Source organism: Delphinus delphis, chromosome 12 (assembly GCF_949987515.2).
Source record: "Delphinus delphis chromosome 12, mDelDel1.2, whole genome shotgun sequence".
Lineage (NCBI taxonomy): Eukaryota > Metazoa > Chordata > Mammalia > Artiodactyla > Delphinidae > Delphinus > Delphinus delphis.
In genome coordinates this window covers 37,677,787-37,690,873 of record NC_082694.2, presented here as the reverse complement: position 1 = coordinate 37,690,873, position 13,087 = coordinate 37,677,787, and the positions used below count along the sequence as shown (strand labels likewise).

Here is a 13,087-nt window from a genome sequence, read left to right as displayed (position 1 = left end):
TGTGGCCTCTTGCCTTCTAGCTGTTTTGAACTAAGCAGACAAACGATTACTTAGTCTCTTTTTCTTTATTCTTAAGAAGGGGGTTTGAATTGAATTTTCTCTCGGGTTATTTCCAGTTCTAAACCCTGTCTTTCTATGATCACTCCCTCTTCACTTTTCAAAATGTAAGTAAACCTTTTATTTAAATACTGCCTTTCTTCAAATCCTTAGACAATCCACCTGTTGATGGAGGGAGCGGGAAAATCTTTCTTGGTTAAAAAATCAGAAATAATAAACTAACTGTTTTGCCTTGGGCCCATCTCTCTGTTGACCAATGTGCAGTCTTCCAGTAGTACAAAATGGACATATGAAATCCCAGTTGGATATCCCAGTTGTATGAGCAAAGTTCCTGAGGTTCTCAGGTGAGGTATGGGTGGGCTGCAATGTATGGGCTTCCCCTCTGTGTAGAAGTATAAACTGTTTAGGAATTCTAAGTAACCACTTATTATTTGCCTAATTTTCTGGTATTCTTACCTACATTTGATAAAAATATACTTGTAACATGGCATATTAATTTCTCATTGAACTCCCCTGCTTTTTTTTTAATGGATTAATGTGCCAACCTAAATACAAGAAGCCAGCTATGTTCTATGAAACTGTTTGTAAGCATTCCAATACAAAGAAAAAAGATATTCCTTTAAAGATACTCCTCAAGGGCTCCAGAAATTTGACACAGACCAGCCATGGAAAGATCAAGGAGACAAGAGTGAGTGTATCTTTATAAAATTTGGGGTCGAGGAGATTCAAGGAAAGATAGCAAGAGTGACTCAGTCTCAAAGTAATCCCTGCTGAACTATCCAAAGGAAGAGAACTGATAGAGGATTTCTTTACCAGCACGAATAAGTACACAGAATATTAGACGGAACTACTTTTGAAAGAAGAGAGGAACTTTCATAGAGAAGTAGACTCTGGGAAAGATTCCTCAACGTTCTTTCTCATTAGAACTTCATCCTCGCAAAAGCAGTGAAGTAATATATCTAGTAGCAGAGTTTTTTAAATGAATTACGTCTTTCCAGTGCTGATGTTTTGTGTGAGAGATAATTACTGAAGAGAGTGATTTATTATGGATGTATAAGTGGGAAATTTCAGATAGCATGAGCCGTCGGCACCATCTCCTCCCTTACACTTTGTCAATTTAATCAACAAAGTTACTATATTCTCCCCTCAGAAGGGACAGAAAGGACAGAAACCAGCATCTACTGAGTACTTGCCATGTGTCAGACAATTTATTTTCCTTTCTTCAACACTTCACCTTTCCTCCCTCCTAGCCTTAATCATAGAGAAAGCATACGAAACCACTTTTGAAACGGGCAAATCAAAATCAGATCATTTTTATCATCTTCTTAACAACCTGGAAATTGTGCATTAATCCCCGTTTTTGGTAGAGGAGTGATACAGGACTGGATCTAGTTTCAGAATGACTACCCTGGCTTTAATTCATGGAGGGCACTGTTACAATTATTGAGAAGGCCGTTTTCACACAACCCTGTGTAAGGTTGTATGCATCCCATTTTATCCATCCATACTCAGGAGTCCCAGAACTGTGTGTATGAATCACTTGAAACCTGTTATTTTTTAATAGTCACTAAGCCAGCAAAACTATTTAATAATTTAAAAAGAACTCTCAATATCTGTAGTCTTTTTTATCAAAAAGGAGCCTTAATTGTAATAGAACTCAAGTCAGTTTTACTGATTAAAACATAGAAGCCTCAATCAGTGAGCTGTGGAAATAAGAAATTTCAGTAAGATTAAATTCAATAGAGAAAAAGTCAAGTGTGATAGAAGTGAAAAACAAAGGTAGGCTGGTTCAGAATCTCTATTTATATACCCATCTTCCTGAAACAAAATCTGCTGATATTGAAAAAAAAATTTTTTTAATGATACAAATGAACTTATTTACAAAACAGAAATAGAGTCACAGATGTAGAAAATAAACTTATGGTTACTGGGGGGAAAGGGAGGGAGGGATAAATTGGAAGATTGGGATTGGCATACACACACTACTATATATAAAATAGATAACTAATTGGGACCGACTGTAGAGCACAGGGTACTCTACTCAATACTCTGTAATGACCTATATGGAAAAAGAATCTAAAAAGGAGTGGATAGACATATACATATAACTGACTCGTTTTGCTGTATGGCAGAAACTAATACAACATTGTAAATCAACCATACTCCAATAAAAATGAATAAAAAAATTTTGTTAAATTTTAAGACTCTGTTTCCCAAATCTTCTAGCTATATTATGGTTACATTAATATAAAATCCTGACCTTTTCCCCAGAGAAACAATTTTATTGCATATTTGTTCTCGTATTTAAAGTGAGTGTTAGTCCTTTATGCATGAATGATAAAATATACACATTTATTGTTATTACTGAAAAGGCAATAGATTTTGTAATTTTAGGAAGTAAAAAGCAAAGCCATTTATCAGGATTCTCTAGTATTTAGTATTTCTTCGTATGGCAGAATCTGCATGGGTGTTGTTTTAAAAGTTTCTGAACTGGACTTCCTTGGTGGCGCAGTTGTTAAGAATCCACCTGCCACTGCAGGGGACACTGCTTCAATCCCTGGTCCAGGAAGATCCCACATGCCGTGAAGCAACTAAGCCCATGTCCCACAACTACTGAGCCTGTGCTCTAGAGCCCGCGAGCCACAACTACTGAGCCCACATGTCACAACTACTGAAGCCCGCGCACCCTAGAGCTTGCGTGCCGCAACTACTGAGCCCACATGCTGCAACTACTGAAGCCTGCATACTTAGAGCCTGTGCTCCACAACAAGAGAAGCCACCACAATGAGAAACCACAACGAAGAGTAGCCCCTTCTTGCCCCAACTAGAAAAAGCTCCCGCGCAGAAACAGAGACCCAATGCAGCCAAAAAAAAAAAAAAAAAAAAAAAAAAAAATATATATATATATATATATATTTCTCGACTTACAATAAATTGTGATAAATCTGCTTTTTAATCAGATCTTTATTGTCAATAATAGTTGAAGTTTTAGGGAGATCTGCCCAAAGGTAGATGGACTGTGACATATTTTAGTAATCTAGGAAATTGCAAAAGCAGTCTGGTTAAAAGTTACATAGCACTTAGAGAATGGAGTCTCTGGGTCCCTCTCTTGGAGTAGTTTAAAAAGCCCACCTGGGAATGATGGAGTGCATGAGTTTTTTTTTTTAAATCGAAGGATAGTTGATTTACAATATTGTTTTAGTTTCAGGTGTATAGCAATGTGATTCAGTTATACATATATTTTTTTCTGATTCTTTCCCTTTATAGGTTATTATAAGATATTGAATATAGTTCTGCATGAGTTTTAAAAATTGGGCTTTTGAATTGAATAATTCAAAATAATTATTGAATAAGATTGTGAATGACTGCTGACCCGTTCTAATTTTTATCACCCACCAGGGGCTGTCCTTATGCCCTTCAATCACATGCTTAAGTAACGATATATATTTAGTCAAGGTTAGCAAACTGGAGTAGACCGAAAAAGAAATTAGAATACCACTGGAAACCTATTTCAAAGGAAAGATTCTACCCTTTCCCTACAAAGTAATCAAATTTGAAACCCACAGTGTTTGGGATTTTCTGGCTGATCTCAGCTGATACGAAAATGCCAGGGAGAGGAGGCAGGTGCAGTGATGACAAACAGATTTGTACAGTTCTAGGTATTTTTGCCATTGTCGGCAAACTTTTGGAAGATCAAGAGTCCTTGTGTGCTCTCAGGTTAATTTAGAAAGTGTTCCATCCAGAAAGAGGGCTTTAACTTTTCTTTCTTTTTTTTTTAAGAGCAGACTCCTCCTCTCCAAACTAATCTAAAGGGCCTTTTCCTCTTTACTCTTCATAAACACAGTGTATTAGTTAGGATTATGAACTATTACATGTGACAGAAAAAAGTAACTGTGGTTTATATGATTATTTCTGTTTTATATAAAAGATGTCTGGTGGTAGGCACTTCAGGGTAAATGTAGTGGTTCTACACATTTGTGGGGGACCCAGGCTTCTTCCAGCTTGCCACTTTGCCATCCCTCATCCTCATGGTCCAAGATAGCTGCTAGAGCTCTAGCCAACCCATCTATATTCCGGCAACAGGATAGAGGGACAAGGAAAGGCACATTCCCTCCCTTTGAGGAGACTTCTTGAAATTTACACATAAGACTTAGCCAAACATCAACACATAGCAACATTTAGCTGCAAAAGAGGCTGGCAGGTCTTCAGCTGAGTGAAAATGTCTCAGCAAAAATCCGAGGTTCTTACTGCTGGAGAAGAAAAGGAAAATTAGTATTCACAGTAATTAGCAATCTTTGCCTCCAAACTTGGGTTGGGGTTAAGGAAAAACTAGAACCCACATCTCCTAACTCCAAGTGTAGAGCACTTTCACATTTTAAATTTCTGTGTTAGAATGTTACATTTTGCTGAGCTGTCCAGTATATTCAGTTGCCTTGTGACTTTTGGTTAAATGTGACTGCAAAATAGTATAAATGGCAAGTGCCTTTGGTCAGTGGTGTGTTTCAAAATTCTTTTATTTTTCTTAATATCTGCTTTATATCACATACCATAAATGTCACATTTTTTGTAATTCTTTTAACGTGTACAAGTCAACGTTTTTTTAGATTTACGAAGCTGTGCAACTATTGCCACTAACTAATTTTAGAGCATATTCATCACCCCATAGAAACTCCACACCCATTATGTGGAGTTTAACCCCATATTTCTGGATATGGAGTTTCTGTCTAACCCCCTTGCAACCAGTAATCTACTTTCTCTCTCTATGAATTTGCCTACTATGGATGTTTCATATAAATGGAATCATACGATACGTGGTCTTTTGTGACTACCCTCTTTCACTTAGCTTGTTTTCAAGGTTCATTCATGTTGTATCTTGTATCAGTATTTCGTTACGTTTATAGCTGAATAGTGTTCCATTGTATGGATATCTACATTTTGTTATCCATTCATCAGCTGATGGTATTTGGGTTCTTTCTACTTTCTGGCTATTATGAATAATACTGCTATAAATACTCATGTACAAGTTTTTGTGTGGACATATGTTTATATTTCTGTTTATACCCAACAGAAATGTGTGTGTGTCTCTCTCTCTATATATATAGACACACACACACACCTAGGAGTGGAATTGCTGAGTTATATAGTAACTCTATGTTTAACACTTTGAGGAACTGCCAAACTCTTTTCCAAAGTTATTCCTTTTTACCCTCCCACCAGCAATGGGCTTGAATTTGTTACTGTCTGTCTTTGATTTTAAGCCATTTTAGTGGGTGTGAAGTGGTAACTCAGTATGGTTCTGATTTCCATTTCCCTGATGGTAAATGATGTTGAGCATTTTTCATAAGATTATTAGACATTTGTATATCTTCTTTGGAGAAATGTCTGTTTTAGTCCTTTGCCAATTTAAAAATTGGATTATTTGTCTATTGTTGAGTTGTGATAGTTCTTTATATATTTGAGATAGAAGCCCCTTATCAGGTATGTGATTTGCAAATATTTTCTCCCATCTGTTGGCTGTCATACACTTTTCTGATATCTTTGAAGTACAAAGATAGTTTTTAATTTTGATAAAGCACAGTTTATTTTTCTTTGTTGTTCATGCTTTTATGATCATATCTAAAAAACCATTGCTAAGTCCAAGGTCACAAAATTTACTCTTATTTTCTGCTATAAGTTTCATAGTTTTAGCTGTTAACATTTAGGTTGATGATCCATTTTGTGTTAATTTTTGTATATGGTTGTTTTGTACTCTTAATCTTCACAGCATATTCAAGTAATCATTGTGAATCATGGGTGTCTCTGTCTAAAGAGGGTTCAAAAAACCTTAGCAATTCATCCTGGAAGAGATTGAGCTTTTGGACTGCCACTGAAGTTACAAGCAATATACTCTAGAAAGAGTAACATGTTCTATCAATACTTTTGTTTATAATTTATCATAAATAATTTTTTAAATGACCAAAAATTTACTTACGATTACTCTCCCCTTTAGGACTAGGTATAAACAATCGAATTAGGAATAGGTACATTTAGGAACAGTATCTTTCATGTTCTTAACAGACACTGGGCTGCCTTCATGTTCACTATGGGAATTGTGACTATAAACTTTCAACTTTTGGTCAATCAGAAAATTAATAGACAAAAATAATCAAAAGTAGCCTCAACTGGGAAAAAAAAATAGCCCAACCTTCTTAAGACAGCAAAAACTAGATTATTGTAATGAAAAAACTATTGAGAAATACTAAGTGCCTCTTTTTGATTTTGCATACATGTATCCCTTTGTTAAAGGCAGGCATTTTTCTTCTTTTTCCTTTTTTTAAAAGTTAATTTATTTAATTTATTTATCTTTGGCTGCATTGGGTCTTCATTGCTGTGCACGGGCTTTCTCTAGCTGCGGAGGGCAGGGGCTACTCTTCGTTGCGGGTGTGCAGGCTTCTCATTGCGGTGGCTTCTCGTGTTGCAGAGCACAGGCTCTACAGCACAAGCTCAGTAGTTGTGGCGCACGGGCTTAGTTGCTCCGCGGCATGTGGGATCCTCCTGGACCAGGGCTCGAACCTGTGTCCCCTGCATTGGCAGGTGGATTCTCAACCACTGCCCCACCAGGAAAGCCCAAGGCAGGTATTTTTAAGATCACAGAATTAGAGCTGCAAAGGGTCTTAAGAGCTTATCTCTTCTAAACTTTACCTCCTGGTAGCAAAGTATTAGTTTCCCATTTCTCATTTTACAGATGAGGCAAATCAAGCAGCTCTTTCTCTGCTTCATTTCTTGGCTTCCTCCTTTTTCAGGTGGGCCTGCTCTAGTGGAGATCACTGGCAGCAGAATATTTATCATTATAGCTACCAACCCAAGAGGGAATTGCTTCTCTTTCCTAATCACTCTACTTCTACCAGTTTTCCCAGAATTGTGTCTGCATGGCTTGACTTGAAGATACATCTGTATCTATATCTATATCTGTATATCATATCTTTATCTATATCTATATACACTTTCCCCTCTCCATCCAGAGGTTATGTGAGTTCCTAGAATGACCCAATTAGTAAGTGATGGAGCTGCAACAGGAACCCAGTTCATGCTTTGCCACAACTGGCTTGAGTCTCTTCAGAATATAAGACAATAATGGATTTCTTATATCTCTTTGAATTTTGTCTTAAACTGTTATTTGAATATTTTACAAGCTGTTACGTTTGTTAGAGCTTACATTTTTCCCTCTGAAATATGTTTAAATTTCTTGAGGTCTCTGTGACTTACAGATTTTTTAAATGTAAAATTTTTACACATTTTAAAAATGTATAGTTTTTTTTTTAAAGTCAACACTTTCTCGTCCATGGTAGGCACTTGGTAAATATTTGCTTATTTGAGGCACCTGACTTGACACTGAAGCAGAGAACAGAATCCTCCATACAGAATGTGATAACAAGAAGGGAGTCAAACATGAGCCTCAAATTAGAGGGTCATGGGGAAAATATCCAGCAGGACCATGCAATTCATGGTTCTAAAGCTGAATAAAGTGATTCAAGCCCATAAAAAGTGCCAATGAAAACTATCCCTTTTTCATGATATAAAATACAGAACACATTCATAGGAATAGAACATTTTGTGAAAGAAGAGTCTTCATTCACTTCCAGACTGAAGTGTGTAGATAGGCAAAATAGATCCAGAATCAGAATGTGTTAGATGTACTAGGAATGGATTTATTCTGGGAAAAGTTTTTATTTTTATCAATTAGGTATGATCTGTAAGCAGAAACTATAGATGGCAGCTTTTAGGTGGTGAGAGAACATTTTAAAGAGTACATAACAATTTATACAATATTTTCAATCTAAGACCTCAGTTATGCAATTTTAATCATTATTTTATTGTAAAAATCAATCTAAAAACATTAAAGGAGAATTTAAAAAAGAAAATGATATCACTCATAATCTTTACACCCCAACATATACTGGTGCATTCTATTTGAGTCTTCATTCTCTTATATATCTATTTTTACATTTTTAAAAATCATAGAACACATACAAGATAAAAACCAACTTTTAATTATTTTACCTCTGAAAATAGGAATAGAGCTAAAATATTTCTGAATAAGGGAAGTGAAAATAAGCTTTTATTATTGTTATTTTTTTTAATTTTTAAGGAGTCAAGAGGGAAATCAAATGGGATGGGTGTGTGTTTCTTAAAATCCTATCACATTCTTAATAACCATTTCATTCTTAAAAGTTCCATGTGAGCTCCAAGGAATGCATGGATCAGATTGTTCTGGCTAACATTTAACAGATTTCAGATAACCTCTCTCAGACAATAATTTGAATTTTGCCATGTGTTAATTTTGCATTTTTACAGTTAAAAGAGTGTTGCCTTATATCCATCATTAAAAAAAATGGATCAATATCTCTGAAGTGCTGCAATGAAGCATAAAAATAATGATAAAATAGTAATATAAATACTACAATTCAAATTTTAAAAATACAAATTGTAAACAGGATTTTTATAATTGTACAGTGCAACTACAGATTATAAATCTGTACGGGCTGTGACAAAGTCTATTTGTGACTTTGCACAAGTAGCCACAAAGAAATAAAGGTGTAAATTGGAAGTACAACAATAAATATCCAAAAATTTCATTTCACTAAGGGAGCAATCTATTAATATTACTCCCCAGTCCATTGTATTTTATAACACATTTCTTAATTAGCTTTTGTGCTATTGTTAAACAACACACAGTCACCTCTCATCAATTGAGATTTTCTATAGTAAACACTAAATAATAGTTTCTAACTGATGAGGAATGTGAGCTCCTTGAGGGCAGAGATTTTCTCTTTTGATGTGTTGTAGTCCCAATACTTAGCACAATGCTTTGAGCTTAGTAGTCATTCACTTATTAAAAAATTAGCTAATAAATATTACTTAGAATATTATAAGTTAATAAATTACTTGTTAATAAATGAATGGATTTTTAACTAAAACTATCATCAAAGAAAATCAAAATCACGAAACTCTCAAAGTTTTACTCTTGTAGCAAAAGTAGGTACATGTTACATTGTTGCAAAATCAGCTGAAAATTATTAAGATTTTAATAAGAGAAAGCAGAATGAACTATTGACAAAATTGTTTGACCAAATATCATCCCTGGGCATTGCAAATATCCATAGCATATAATGTTGACGAGCAGTTAATATCATGCATGCACTGTAGTGGTTTCATTTACCAGCATGACAAGTATGAAGAAGTACTCAACAAGTTTACTCTATTTATCACTGAGAACTAACTGCAGGATTTTAGTAATTATTATTTTGTAAATTGTGATGTAGCCTGGGGAAGAGGCATGCAGAAGGTAGCTTCGTGACTAGCTACAAAGTGTGTTATTACAAGAATAAAAGAGGATAAGCAGTCAACAACAGACCTCCTGCTTTTGCTTGGGTTGTTCAAGGAAAGAGTGAATATTTTAAATGTGATCAAGTTATGACCTCTAAGTATACATATTTTCAGCATGTGTTGTGTAAAGAAAGATGCACATGTGCAACACTCTCCTTTTTTACACTGAATCATACTGGTTATCAGGGGAAAGGTGCTTGCATTAGTTTTTGAAATAAGAAGTGGGACGCTGATAATGCCAGATAATTATTTCTCAACCAGTGTAGCTTAGCATTATATTCAATATCTACAGTAGAACTAAATTTGTCACTTCAGGGATAAAATATCATGGTTTTTAATGTTGAGGATATCAGGATTTCTTTAGAAGACTGAACGATAGCACAAAAACTTAACTGTTGCTCGACAGTTGACTTTATTTCCTTGGAGAAAGATATCAATGATTCACTATTGGGAATATTTAAAAATATCACCCAAAAGTTGCAACAAAATATGGAGAAATATCCAGCAGCTCTCACAAAGTCCTCTTTACTTAGCAGGCCATGTTCTACTCTCTGTAAGCCCAGTCACTAATTGGTTGATTTACTGTAAAAAGCGAGATCTGGAATGATGTTGCAGCTCTCTTTGGCTCCCATGTTACTGCCCTTGCCCTGGAATTTTTCTCCATTTTGCCCTGCCCAGCAGATTGCCCAAACTATGCATGAGTTAATCCTGCCCTCTGAAAGTTGGGTTTATTTTCCAGCTCTACTCATCTAGGACAAGCTTCTGCAACAGGGCTACTTTCCCTTGGCCCACGTCCAGTGCCCTGGTAAGTGGGGATCTGCCTGATTTCAGCTTGCTGCTTTTTGCACTGTTTGAGATGGAAATGCTTTAATTCAACACCAAATGGTGGGTATTCAGTGCCCTCCAAGATTGTGAATTCCTACTGCTTTTTCTTTGCCTTTCCTATCTAGCCTAATTATTTCAGAAGATTTTAATTATATTATCTTGTTCATACTAAATATAGTCATCCAGGAATTATTCAGAGGAAAACACTGGCTGCGTGCTATATTTGGTTACTCGGAATTTATTCCAAATATTGAAAACACATAAAAAGAAGCAGAGGTCAGTCCACTCTTTAAAATTCATTAAAGCCTCTTAACATTTAATGGGAAATGACCAATAAACCTTGGTCAAAGATCCCTACTGATTTTATAGGAGGTAAATTTATTATATTTAGCAAAGACTTTCTCAGAAAGGGCTCCTAATTCCAATTCAAATCTTTTCTGCAATAATCCCAGTAATGGTCAACTTATTGGCAAAGTGTAAATTATCTCTGTAACTGCATTTACCTTGGCATATACAGCATTTCTGGGCTGGGACTTTACCATCATGAAATTATCTTGAGTAATCTGAAGAGTCAGACCGAGAGGATGGTACAGACCAGCAAAGGTACTCTGGAGTCAGAGCTGATATTTAGCTGGTTCACAATAGGATAGCTGGACTGATGGTTCATGGCTGTCATCCACTCTAGCTGATTGATGTCTGTGCTGTGTTGTTGCTAACATTTTGAGTATCTACATTTTGAATATCATCATCACTTATAATATATTCTTGAAGAAGATTTCTGAGCCTTCTAATGGTTCATATGTTGCTCCATATAAACAGCCCGAGTCAGGCCTACTGAATTACCTATGGATGGTGTCTGTAGACTTGTTTCTGTCTCTATTTGAATTTCAAGGCAGTCAAGGATGCTCCTGTGTCTCCACCAACCAGGTCCAGGTTGGCCTTTCCTAGACGTTGTGGGCTGGACAAAATTGGGTGTTTAGAACATAATCGAGGTCCTAGAGTTAGTGCCACCTCAGGTTCAATGTGCAAAGGTTCATTACGGCTAACTGCAAAGATTCATTCATGGGTAGCTGGAACAGAAACAATTTCACAAAAGGATACTGTTTTTAGTTGAAAGATGGTTTTCTGATGCAGCTTTTCTAAGCTTTCATGTCAACCAAAGAGCTTGGGTCCTATAATGATAGAGAAAAACAGAGCTCCCTTTTTTTTTTTTTTTTTTGCAGTACGCGGGCCTCTCACTGTTGTGCCCAGGGCTCCCTTTTCAGAGAATAAACATATGTTTCTAAGTATTGAATACTTTGTTAGAATTATTACTTTCAGTTATATAACAGGTACAAATCTCAATCTAAAAAAATTCAGGTTTGCAAGAAACATAATTTCATTTTTCCATAACTCAACCCAATTTCTATTTCAAGCGCTGATTTCACAAGGGGTGGCAGACACTTAATCACAGTCAATTTGGCAGGGATTGCATCTATATTGAGGAGACTTCCATAGGATTAGCATGTCAGAGGAAGAGGATGGGAACATTTAATCTTTGCTCCTCCTCTACCATGCTGGCTCTCCTAAGATTTCCAGTCTGTATCCTTCCTCAGTTGCAGCTGGTCCCACAGACTGCTGCTGGGTTGATCTTGGTCTGTCAGCAAGGTCCCTTGAGGCCTGCTGGCTTCCTCTGCCTCTGCACCCTTTTGGGTGTCTGGGGATCATCATGTTGGGTTTCCAGAACCTCCATGGTACTATGTAAGCTTTCATTGTCCTTTATGGTAGCTACCAGCTACATGCAGCTATTTAAATTAATTAAAACTAAATAATATTAAAACTCCAGTTCCTCAGTTATGCTAGCCACATTTCAAGTGCTTAATAGCCCCAGGAGCTAGAGGCTACTGTATTGCACAGCCAAATATAGAACATTTCCTTTATCACAGAAACTTCTATTGAACTGGTCTTGGGTGGACTAGATACACGGCCCAGGTTTTTCTTATCTTTAGGGTCTTGCCACCTCTCTGGGGCTCTAACAAAGAAAAATGAATGGAAATTATCTCTCTCGGCTTTCAGATCCCATAGATAGATCCTGCCATTTCAGTTGCCTTTCTCCAAGGCTTCTGCCAGAATAGAGTGAGAATACGGCAGTGAGTCCTGTTCTCTGGGACCCATCAGCGTCTGGCCTCTCATTACTTTCCACCCAACTTCTTCTTCCCCTTTCAGTCCAGGAAATCCATTTCTTATCTCTGTGAAAGGAAGTTTTACTATTGTCTATACCAGCACTGTCCAACAGGAAAATAAGGCAAGCCACATGTGTAATTAAAATTTTTCCAGTAGCCACATTAAAAGAGTAAAGTAACAGTTAAAATTAATTTTAATGTCTTTTTTGATTCAGTACATTTAAAATATTATCATTTCAACAGGCAATCAATATAAAACTTTTAAATAAGATATATTCCCTTCATTTTTATATAGTCTTTGAAATTTGTGTATATTTTATACTGACAACACATCTCAATGTGAACTAGCCACATTTCAAGTGTTCAGTAGTCACATATGGCTAGAGGTTATCGTATTGAACAGTACAGGTCTCTAACTGGATCCGTTTCATTACACCCTAAAGGACTAGGGTTCTGAAACTCAAAAACAAGGAAAAATTCCCTGTTTCTCTGCATTCTGTTATACTGCTTTCCTGAAACAATGAGTGAAAACCAGCCTACTTGAGGGTGGGTACGATGCTGAGGGTGTCTTTGGGTGGGGTATAGGAGGAGAAAGGCCATAGGATAAAAAGAAATACCTAGAAAGACAACTACTACAAAAACCTCAGTTAATATTTCAGAAGTATTAGCCTGTTCCA

General features: G+C 36.3%; 1 protein-coding gene across 7 annotated transcripts in view; it reads left to right on the top strand.

The window, feature by feature from the left end:
• The window catches only part of EHBP1 (EH domain binding protein 1), a 491,141-nt gene that overhangs the window by 129,850 nt on the left and 348,204 nt on the right, over positions 1 to 13,087 (top strand). For 3 of the 7 annotated variants that reach the window (XM_060026507.1, XM_060026506.1, XM_060026515.1), the window contains one exon: positions 10,163 to 10,228. The exons of the other annotated variants lie outside the window; for them this stretch is intronic. The gene's annotated coding sequence lies outside the window, so the exon portion shown is untranslated. The remainder of the gene's footprint in view (positions 1 to 10,162; positions 10,229 to 13,087) is intronic. 7 annotated transcript variants of the gene reach the window in all.